The sequence below is a fragment of the Mustelus asterias genome, chromosome 18 (assembly GCF_964213995.1).
Source record: "Mustelus asterias chromosome 18, sMusAst1.hap1.1, whole genome shotgun sequence".
Classification (NCBI taxonomy): domain Eukaryota; kingdom Metazoa; phylum Chordata; class Chondrichthyes; order Carcharhiniformes; family Triakidae; genus Mustelus; species Mustelus asterias.
The window spans coordinates 69,734,819-69,747,262 of NC_135818.1; the positions used below are offsets into that span (position 1 = coordinate 69,734,819).

Genomic DNA, 12,444 nt, shown 5'->3' on the forward strand with positions numbered 1-12,444 from the left:
TTTTTTGCCTCAAGTCTCTGAGTCTTCCTGGAAAGCTCAAAGCCTTTGAAGTGCTTTGTTTATATTCCATTTCGCCCTTTAACTAGTCTCTTGATTGACAGCTTGAGGCCATCACACAGCAAGCAGGAGCTTTGCTTGCTTTTGTCTCCCTTCACGGTTCAATGCATCTCAAGTATTTGCTTTTGTTCTATACCGCAATGTTTATAAACAGGCTTGTTCTGACTGATTGGATGAGGCTATTAAGCAGCAGGCAGGAGCTTTCACTTCCTCTTTTCTAATCACCACATTTATAAACAGGCTTGATCTTTGATCTGAAGACCTTAGCTGACTGTTTTATTTCCATCGTAAGTCTTGTTCAAACACTCATGCTGGAATCGCATGCCTGCACTGGAAGTGGCTTTCAGCCGTAGAAGAGGCTGGCACCGCTCCCCTTGCTACCCTGGCAGTGACACCCTAGTGGCGGCGGGTGGGTGCATCGCAGGAGGACACTGAAACGGGTCCAGCTCGATAATGACATTTAAATAACCAATTATGATTATTCATCAGGTTACAATCCTCGTAACAATACTGAGTTTACAATCTCTTATTGCTAAGTATTCACCCAATGGAATTAATCTATTTACTATCTCAAATCCTATTAATTAGATATTTTTATCTTCTCTGCTTCCATCAATACACATTTTTTTGTTATAAATCTCATCAAATGCTTTCAGCATTGTTATACTCATCAGCTGACCATTCAGTGACATCCAAAATGTTGTTACGCAACAGTGTAAGCAGCAAAACACAGATAACAGATTCATGTGAAACCTGACTAAACCCCGATTCCTAGTCAAATCTTTTCCTATTAATTACAATCTCCTTTTTTTTTGCTTCTCAATTTTATTTTTTCATCATGGTGGCACAGTAGTTAGCACTGCTGCCTCACAGCACCAGGGACCTGGGTTTGATTCCCGGTTTGAGTCACTGTCTGTGCGGAGTCTGCACGTTCTCCCCGTGCCTGCGTGGGTTTCCTCCGGGTGCTCCGGTTTCCTCTCACAGTCCGAAAGACGTGCTGGTTGGGTGCATTGGCCATACTAAACTCTCCCTCAGTGTACCCCAACAGGCGCCGGAGTGTGGCGACTAGGGGATTTTCACAGCAACTTTGTCGTACTGTTAATATAAGTCTATTTGTGACACTAATAAAATTAAGTAAATAAAAACACCAATTTGACAATACTTTCTGGAACAACTTTAATTAGACAATCGAGGTTGGCCTGTTAGAATATGAACTCCCTGATTAAGGGCCAAATTGATGGACCAAGCAGGGACACTCCAGGAGTGTCAGTTCCTCTGGGACTCCTAATGCAGACTGCTAACTGAAAGCGCTCTGTATGCTGTTGTCAGACTTGTAAATAACGGGATTTTGGTGAATGGACTTCTGCCTCCGAGGACTTAGTACACTTTCAAAGGCCTTAACCTCCTTTATTAATCTAACATGTGGAACTTTATCATCAAATTGCTTCTAAAAGTGACTTTCACTGTATAAGCTTCATTAATCTGTTTAGCTGTCTCTTTAAGGAGTTCTGGTAGAAATGTGAGGCATCTACATCCACAATAATTATCCCTTATCTTCAGTTGAACATCAAAAACACCCTGCAAAATCGCTTCAAACACTTTCACTGCTATGATTGTTTGGGTATAATGTTTATAATTCCCACATTCTTAGCTATTGAAACAGTTCTGATAATTATTGCGCAAATCTACTCGTTTACAATTCTCACATTCTTAGCAAAGGAAATATTTCTGATAATTATTACGCAAATCTGGTTTTGTTTCAGATTTATTTCTTCACTCTGAATTGTCGTCATCTAGACTGTCTGAAAGCAATCCAAATGGTATATATTAGATTCCCGTAGTAAGATTAAGGCATCACCTTCATCAGTCAAAGTACAAGGTGAAAGAGATTAGTCTTTGTTCACAGAATGCAGGGAGAGATACAGAATATCAAAACTGCTGAGCAGCAGATAAAATAGACAAATTAGAAAATGATTTTAAAAAGGAACCAAAGTTGCATGAAGCTTAACCTGCGGACAATTAATTATTGAAGATAAAAGTAATCTGACTGAAGAATAACAAATGAATTAAGCGCCTCAAGGACTCTTAATTTGGCTAAAAAAGGGACATTGTAAATTTGGTAAAATAAGATGCTGGATAAGATAATAATCCAACATCTCTTTGCCAATTTTTAGAAGAGAAATGTCATAGAGAAGGCAAATCAAATCTTTCGGTACTTAGATGTGCCAGGGATAATGCTCAGTTATGATTTCACAAGCAACCAATGTCTAGACTGTAGCAAGTAGGCCATAAACTGACCTAACATGAATCTGGGAATTTCTGTTGGCTCACCCTTTATTAAGGGGTTATCAGTGGTTGACTGTTGGGAGGGGAGGGGAATAGGGAAGAAATTACTAAAGGAATCTGCAGGGGCTTGTGGGATTATAAATTAGGCAGGGTGCAAAATTTTGATTTCCCAATAGTAGGTTGAGATGCAGAGATTAAGTCAGTTGAGTTTTTGAAGTGTATCAAGCCTTATGTTGTCCTGTGGGAGGCTCATACATGTAGGTCATTTCCATGCCATCATCATTTGCGTACAACTTTTAAAAATTACATCCTACCTTCAAGATAAAGTCAATGGTGCATGAGAATCCCGTTGTATCCTATTCATTCATAAAGTTCATACTGAAAGTTAGTGGACAAGTAATATAATTAGCTAGAATTAAGTTGTTCCAAATGATCAGACTGCTCTTGTGCTGGTAAATAACTCGAGAACTTGCATTGTTGGACTGTCAGCCTCTCCACTAGAAACATTTATTCTGCATCATGAGATTGTTCCACCACTATGCTGCAAGCTATCTTCTTAAATCCCTTTCCCTGTCTCCTACATCCCTAGCCAAGGAGTTCATGGACTTTTTTTTCATTCAGATCGAGATTATCTCATCAACTACCTCTGATGTGTGCATCCTTTCACCAGGCCAAACTTCCTCAAAGGTTCCCTGTTGTCCTAGCTCTGAACTCACATCTTTCTCATCAATCTCCCCTCCTGCCCTCCCTGAGCTCAACCTCTGCATGTGACCCATCTCCTGCTCCCTCCACCCTACTTCCATTAACTTGCTGACCACTCAACTTCCCCTCCTGCTTCCCATGTTAGCTATTCTCTCATTTCTGGCATTCTCTCTCTCTCTCTCTCTCCCCTTCATATTACCACCATCTACCACTCCTCAAATAAGGCCTTGTAAACTTCCACCCATCTTCAATTTCCCTTTCTTCTCCAAATTCCATGAACAAGTTGTTGCTACCCAAATCTGTGACCCTCATTCCCAGAATTCTTGGTTTAAATTCTTCCAAAACAGTTTCTGCCCCTGCCACAGTATCAAAATGACTCTTGATAGCCACCAATGGCACAGTTATTAAAAATATGGGGATACTCAAGAGGCCAGAATTGGATGACAACAGATATCTCAAGAGGTTTGCAAGGCTCTTGCAGATCATAGATATCAGGAGGGGCAGGTAGCTGCAGGAAAGGCAACTTCAAGGGAAATAAGTCCATTTGGGGACTTGGAGTCATTGCCATCCTATCCCAAAAAAATAAGAAATGGCCTAATGAAGCAATCCCAGGGAACAACAGGATTGCGAGTGCATGAGAGGAAAGTGGGCCAGGAATTCCCTTACTGGCATTTTCATGCAAGAGTAGCCAGAGATGCCATTCGATTTGATTTGATTTATTATTGTCACATGTGTTAGTATCCAGTGAAAAGTATTGTTTCTTGTGCGCTATACAGACAAAACATACTGTACATCGAGAAAGAAATGAGAGAGTGCAGAATGTAGTGTTACAGTCATAGCTAGGTGCAGAGAAAGATCAACTTAATACAAGATAGGTCTATTCAAAAGTCTGATGGTAGGAGGGAAGAAGCTGTCAGTAAGGGAATTCCTAGCCCACCTAGCTCTCATGCGCTCATGATCCCGTTGTTCCCTGGAATGCTTCATTCATGATGTGGAGATGCCGGCGTTGGACTGGGGTAAACACAGTAAGAAGTTTAACAACACCAGGTTAAAGTCCAACAGGTTTATTTGGTAGCAAAAGCCACACAAGCTTTCGAGGCTCTAAGCCCCTTCTTCAGGTGAGTGGGAATTCTGTTCACAAACAGAATTTATAAAGACACAGACTCAATTTACATGAATAATGGTTGGAATGCGAATACTTACAACTAATCCAGTCTTTAAGAAACAAAACAATGGGAGTGGAGAGAGCATCAAGACAGGCTAAAAAGATGTGTATTGTCTCCAGACAAGACAGCCAGTGGAACTCTGCAGGTCCACGCAACTGTGGGAGTTACAAATATTGTGACATGAACCCACATGAATTGGGTTCATGTCACAATATTTGTAACTCCCACAGTTGCGTGGACCTGCAGAGTTCCACTGGCTGTCTTGTCTGGAGACAATACACATCTTTTTAGCCTGTCTTGATGCTCTCTCCACTCCCATTGTTTTGTTTCTTAAAGACTGGATTAGTTGTAAGTATTCGCATTCCAACCATTATTCATGTAAATTGAGTCTGTGTCTTTATAAATTCTGTTTGTGAACAGAATTCCCACTCACCTGAAGAAGGGGCTTAGAGCCTCGAAAGCTTGTGTGGCTTTTGCTACCAAATAAACCTGTTGGACTTTAACCTGGTGTTGTTAAACTTCTTACTATGCTTCATTCAGCCAGTTCTTATTTTTCTGGATAGGATGACCATGACCCCAAATCCCTAAATGGAGAGAGAGGACCTTTATAGCAGTTTTCTTGAGTCGATTGGTACGTGCCCTCAGATGTCTGTATCATTTTCCCGACGGAAGAAGTTGGAAGAGAGTATGTCCGGGATGCGTGGGGTCCTTGATTATGCTGGCTGCTTTTCTGAGGCAGCAGGAAATGTAGACAGAGTCAATGGATAGGAGGCTGGTTTGTGTAATGGACTGGGCATCGTTCACAACCCTTTGTAGTTTCTTGCAGTCTTGGTCAGAGCAGGAGCCATACCAAGCTATGATACAACCAGAAAGAATGCATCTCTAGAGGCTAGTCAGAGAAAAGGTGGACATGCCAAATTTCCTTAGCCTTCAGAGAAAGTAGAGGCGTTGGTGGGCTTTCTTAATTATAGCGGTAGTGTGGAGAGATCAGGACAGGTTGTTGGTGGTCTGGACCCCTGGAAACTTGAAGTTCTCGATCATTTCCACTTTGTCCCCATTGATGTAGATAGGGGCATGTTCTCCACTACGTTTCCTGAAGTTGATGACTAACTCCTTTATTTTCTTGTCATTGAGGGAGAGATTATTGTCGTCGCACCAGTTCACCAGATTCTCTATCTCTTTCCTGTGCTCCGTCTCATCATTGTTTGAGATCCGACCCACTATAGTGGTGTCATCAGAAAACGTAAAAAGCGAGTTGGAGAGGAATTTGGCCACACAGTCAGAGGTGTATAAGGAGTATAGTAAGGGGCTGAGGACACAGCTTTGTGTGGGCACTGGCGTTGAGGATGAATGTGGAGGAGGTGTTGTTGCCTATCCTTACTGATTGCGGTCTGTGGGTTAGGAAGTCTAGGATCCAGTCACAGAAGGAGGAGCCGAATCCCAGGCCAAGGGGTTTGGAGATGAGTTTTGTAGGAATAATGGTGTTGAAGTCTGAACTGTAGTCAATAAATAGGAGTCTGACATAGGTGTCTTTGTTATCTAGATGTTCTAGGGTTGAGAGTAGGGCCAGGAAGATGGTGTCTGCTGCCCTATCAATTATATTCTATTCCTATCAATAACAATGCCTCCCCTCCTCTCCCCCCCCCCCCCCCCCCCCCCACCACCACCACCACCTTCACAGTATAAACCTTGGCTGATTTCCCTTGTCTTCAGCTCTGATGAAGGGTCATCCTGACTTGAAATGTTGGCTCTATTCTGTCTTCACAGATGCTGTCAGGCCTGCTGAGATTTTCGTGCATTTTCTGTTTCAGCCAGAGATGGCCCTGCTACCGGCTGTGAGGGAAACTGAGGTTGGGGCGGTGAGGCAGCAGAGGTCCTGACTAACTAGCTTTGTTCCACTTTCTTCTTGCTACATCACATCCTCTCAAAGAAGTCCACATAATCATGTACTGGATGAGCATCTGATCCCATGTGATTGATTTTATGCTATTTGCTTGTCCCTTGTGCTTCAGGAAGCTCAGCTGCAGGAGCAGGGAAATCTTCCACATCACACTAATTAGAAAATCGACAATCAAAATGGGAAACAAAGGCTTTCAAGGATATAGTGCCACTGGGAGGCTGGATATCAAGAGATATTTGGGGTAATTTAGTTATTATACCTGCTTAAACATCGTCCTTCAAATAGATTAAACATAAATGCCAGTCACACAATCTGATTAGCAGAAAATTACAAAAATTACTCTTTATTCAATTCACTGAACATCTTGAAAGACTTTCCTCTCACAATAATCCAGACAGACTTTCACTGTCTGCAGTGCGTAACTGAGTCTAGCCCTAACAAATGCTTTTTGGCTACTGCTGACTCTCAAAATTAAAAGAATCTCTTGGGGTCGCGCAGACCAGCAAGATCCCAGGTTAGATCTCTCACCGGTTTCCTGATCCCTGCCAGGTTTGTGTCATGACCCCTGTGGGGGAAACGCAAACCAAAATAAATCAAATTTACCGACCCATCCCCAAATGAAGAAATAACCAATATGATTTCACTTTCCGTAACTTTTACTTTAACACAAATCAGAATCAAAATGAATGAAACGTGATTGGCAGGTACATCGCAATTGGTGTGAATTACAGAAATGACACGTGGAAGAGCCGATACAACAAAGACTATCTCATGGAGTTAGCAGACCTTTGGTTTGCTGACCGTCTTGCCTTTCTCCAATTTTCCCTTTTCCTCTACGGACTTAGCCACTTCCAGATGGATAGCGGCTTTTATATAAACAGAGTTTCGCCTGTGCAATCTTTCCAATATGGCACACTTTCCTTTATTCTTTCTGTCACTGTTGGCTTTCTCTTTCTACCTCACACATCTATGTGCTGATCACCTTCTGTCTATGGCTTTCCTTTGTGCCTGGCCACGTGGCTCGCTAATCTTAACTTCCTTCCTTTTGGTACTGCTTCCAGGTCAAGGGTTGACAGGTCACCTGGACCAGTGTTTCTCATTAGTCGAGGAAATGACAATTGATCCCTTCACAATAGTTGCAAACTCTTAAAAGTTCTTTCCAAACTTATAAAAACAATTACAGTTTACCCAAACATTTAAAAGTAATTACAAGATTTCCTAACTGTTACTTTTTTAAATCATTTGTGGGACATGGACGTCACTGGCTGGTCAGCATTTATTGCCCATCCCTCGTCGCCCTTGGAGGGCAGTTGAGAGTCAACCGCATTGCTGTGGCTCTGGAGTCACATGTAGACCAGACCAGGTAAGGATGGAAGATTTCCTTCCCTAAAAGACATTAGTGAACCAGATGGGTTTTTCTGACAATCGATAATGATTTCATGGTCATCAGTAGATTCTTAATTCCAAATATTTTTTAATTGAATTCAAATTCCACCATCTGCCACGGCAAGATTCAAACACAGGTCCCCAGAATATTAGCTTAGTTTCGAGATTAATTGCCCAGCGATAATACCATTAGGCCATCGCTACAGTCCTGCTCTGGACGAGGAAAAGGGGGAAAACATGGCTATATTTAAATTCCTACTGGAAGTAATATTTCGGTGAGACAGGATAAGGCTGTACACAGTTGAACTGCTTGCTAACATTCACCATCAAAGCTTATGCTCAGTTATGTGTTAGAGGGGCCAGACGCTATCAGTGAAGAAGTACTCCAGTAACCGGGGCATTACGTGGAGTCATTTTAACCTGACTCAACATTGGCTAACTGGTATAATCCGATGGATGAACATAGAACATAGAACAGTACAGCACAGAACAGGCCCTTCGGCCCACGATGTTGTGCCGACCTTCATCTGAAACCAAGATCAAGCTATCCCACTCCCTACCATCCTGGTGTGCTCCATGTGCCTATCCAATAACCGCTTAAATGTTCCTAAAGTGTCTGACTCCACTATCACTGCAGGCAGTCCATTCCACACCCCAACCACTCTCTGCGTGAAGAACCTACCTCTGATATCCTTCCTATATCTCCCACCATGAACCCTATAGTTATGCCCCCTCGTAATAGCTCCATCCACCCGAGGAAATAGTCTTTGAACGTTCACTCGATCTATCCCCTTCATCATTTTATAAACCTCTATTAAGTCTCCCCTCAATCTCCTCCGCTCCAGAGAGAACAGCCCCAGCTCCCTCAACCTTTCCTCATAAGACCGACACTCCAAACCAGGCAGCATCCTGGTAAATCTCCTCTGCACTCTTTCCAGCGCTTCCACATCCTTCTTATAGTGAGGTGACCAGAACTGCACGCAATATTCCAAATGCGGTCTCACCAAGGTCCTGTACAGTTGCAGCATAACCCCACGGCTCTTAAACTCCAACCCCCTGTTAATAAAAGCTAACACACTATATGCCTTCTTCACAGCTCTATCCACTTGAGTGGCAACCTTTAGAGATCTGTGTATATGGACCCCAAGATCTCTCTGTACCTCCACAGTCTTCAGAACCCTACCTTTGACCCTGTAATCCACATTTAAATTAGTCCTACCAAAATGAATCACCTCACATTTATCAGGGTTAAACTCCATTTGCCATTTTTCAGCCCAGCTTTGCATCCTATCTATGTCTCTTTGCAGCCTACAACACCCCTCCACCTCATCCACTACTCCACCAATCTTGGTGTCATCAGCAAATTTACTGATCCACCCTTCAGCCCCCTCCTCTAAGTCATTAATAAAAATCACAAAGAGCAGAGGACCAAGCACCGATCCCTGCGGCACTCCGCTAGCAACCTGCCTCCAGTCCGAAAATTTTCCATCCACCACCACCCTCTGTCTTCGATCAGACAGCCAGTTACCTATCCAATCGGCCAACTTTCCCTCTATCCCACACCTCCTTACTTTCATCATAAGCCGACCATGGGGGACCTTATCAAACGCCTTACTAAAATCCATGTATATGACATCAACCGCCCTACCTTCATCAACACACCTAGTTACCTCCTCAAAAAATTCTATCAAATTTGTGAGGCACGATTTGCCCTTCACAAATCCGTGCTGACTATCCCGGATTAATCCGCATCTTTCTAAATGGTCGTAAATCCCATCCCTAAGGACCTTTTCCATCAATTTACCAACCACCGAAGTCAGACTAACCGGTCTATAATTACCAGGGTCATTTCTATTCCCTTTCTTAAACAGAGGAACAACATTTGCCACTCTCCAGTCCTCTGGCACCATCCCCGTGGACAGCGAGGACCCAAAGATCAAAGCCAAAGGCTCTGCAATCTCATCCCTCGCCTCCCAAAGAATCCTAGGATACATTTCATCAGGCCCAGGGGACTTATCGACCTTCAGTTTATTCAAAACTGCCAATACATCCTCCCTCCGAACATCTATTTCCTCCAGCCTATTAGCCTGTAACACCTTCTCTTCCTGAAAAACATGGCCCCTCTCCTTGGTGAACACTGAAGAAAAGTATTCATTCATCACCTCGCCTATCTCTACTGATTCCATACACAAGTTCCCACCACTGTCCTTGACCGGCCCTAACCTCACCCTGGTCATTCTTTTATTCCTCACATAAGAGTAAAAAGCCTTGGGGTTTTCCTTGATCCGACCTGCCAAGGACTTCTCATGTCCCCTCCTAGCTCTCCTCAGCCCCTTTTTCAGCTCGTTCCTTGCTAACTTGTAACCCTCAGTCGAGCCATCTGAACCTTGTTTCCTCATCCCTACATAAGCTTCCCTCTTCCTTTTCACAAGACATTCCACCGCTTTTGTGAACCACGGTTCCCTCACTCGGCCATTTCCTCCCTGCCTGACAGGGACATACCTATCAAGGACACCCAGTATTTGTTCCTTGAAAAAGTTCCACTTTTCATCAGTGCCTTTCCCTGACAGTTTCTGTTCCCATCTTATGCCCCCTAATTCTTGCCTAATCGCATCATAATTACCTCTCCCCCAATTGTAAGCCTTGCCCTGCCGTCCGGTCCTATCCCTCTCCATTGCAATAACAAAAGACACCGAATTGTGGTCACTATCTCCAAAGTTCTCTCCCACAACCAAATCTAACACTTGGCCCGGTTCATTTCCCAGTACCAAATCCAATGTGGCCTCACCCCTTGTCGGCCTATCCACATATTGTGTCAGGAAACCCTCCTGCACACACTGCACAAAAAGTGCCCCATCCAAACTATTTGACCTACAAAGGTTCCAATCAATATTTGGAAAGTTAAAGTCCCCCATGACAACTACCCTGTGACCCCCACACGTATCCATAATCTGCTTAGCAATTTCTTCCTCCACATCTCTATTACTATTTGGGGGCCTATAGTAAACTCCTAGCAACGTGACCGCTCCTTTCCTGTTTCTAACTGCAGCCCATATTACCTCAGTGTGCATATCCCCCTCAAAGTGCTTTTCCGCAGCCGTTAAACTATCCTTGATTAACAAGGATGAGTTTAGATTACTGCTGAGCTTCTCCACAACTGACCAGGTGATGGTTGGAAATGAGCCGCCAACAAAAATGGAAAGAGCTAGACTGTAATTTATAGACATTTTTCATGCTGCACCACTAGCTTTTACGTTTATCCTCCGTATAATATAACTTCCTATATAGCAGCAGAGCCATCATATTACTTAAAAATAGCAGACATAACCAATATTTTACATTGCAGATGCTCCCCTTCACTGAGTGTTCCCCTTTAAAAAGTTGCCTAATGCAAAAGGTATCTAATTATTGGGGCCTCCACATTAAGCTGTGAATTATTTCTGTTTGGTGCTTTCGTTCAATGTAATGTTAAAATCTGGGCTGATATGATGGAAATCTGAACAACACTGGCGCCTGCTGTCTGGCTTTGGTCCCGGTTAATTTTATGTCTCAACGAGAAGCCAAGGAGGGAGAGGTATAAAGAGCACGGACGATCAGATCGGGCAGGGCAATCATCTGAATTCCGATCAGAAATGCCTGAATCATCTGGCGCTGTTCACTGGAAAGAGATTGAAACGACTGCTGGTTTAAACTAAACTCTGAGCTTGAGTATTTTCAATAGCAGCAGCTGCCCGGGTTTCATTTGAATCATGCAGAGATCATTATTACCATGTGCTGAAAGTCTGCTGGAGGTCACAGTCGATTTTGCGTCCAAATGCTTCACCTGAAACGTGGGTGCAGTTTCTATTATTCAGAGTAAGAGTCAAATATGCTTTAGTAGTTAATGCTTGTAGATTGTTTTTAACTGTGAAGTTTTGTGAACCTTTACCAGAAAGGGGAGACAAACATTCGCAGTCTGGTAGAGTTTTAATACAAAAAGTTAATGGGTAGAGATTTTTAGCAGCACAAACCGATTTCTGAAAGTGCTTTATAGGACAGCTATTGACACCTGATGAAAAGATATTTTCACAACTCACGTTGCTGTCACACAAGAATTGGTGATCTTATAGAGGTCTATGAAATAATGAGAGGCATAGATCAGCCAGATAGTCAACATCTTTTCACAAAGGTAGGGGAGTCTAAAACTAGATGGCATAGGTTTAAGGTGAGAGGGGAGAGATATAAAGGGGTCCTGAGGGGCAATCTTTTGCGCACAGAAGGTGGTGAGTGTTTGGGACATGCTGCCACAGGTAGTAGTAGAGGCGGGTACAATTTTGTCTTTTAAAAAGCATTGAGACAGTTACATGGGTAAGATGGGCATTGAGGGATATGGGCCAAACGCTGTCAATTTAGATGAGCTTATTGGTTAAAAAAAGGGCAACATGGACATGTTGGGCTGAAGGGCCTGTTTCCATGCTGTAAATCTCTATGACTCTATGATTCTAATTTTGAACCATTGCTTTCCTTGCTTGGGGCACTTTATCCTGTCTTGCATTTTCTTTGAAATATAGTGACTGATTGAGGCAGGATATTGAGTATCAATTTACAATCCATCACAAACTGCAATGAATGGACCAGACCTTTGGCTGCTTTCACATTTTATTATGAAACAAGTTTAGCCAAACATGTTCCAGAACCACACTGACACAATCATAGAATCCCTAGTGCAGAAGGAGGCCATTCGGGTCTGCACCGACCACAATTCCACCCAGACTCTATTCCCGTAACCCCACATATTTACCCTGCTAATCCCCCTGACACTAGGGTCAATTTAGCATGGTCAATCAACCTAACCCACACATCTTTGGACTGTGGGAGGAAACTGGAGTGCCCGGAGGAAACTCACGCAGACACAGGGAGAACGTGCAAACTCCACACAGTGACCCAGGCCGGGAATTGAACCCGGGT

General features: G+C 43.2%; 1 protein-coding gene across 2 annotated transcripts in view; it reads right to left on the reverse strand.

The window, feature by feature from the left end:
* The window catches only part of prima1 (proline rich membrane anchor 1), a 117,750-nt gene that overhangs the window by 79,020 nt on the left and 26,286 nt on the right, over positions 1–12,444 (reverse strand). The window lies entirely within an intron of this gene.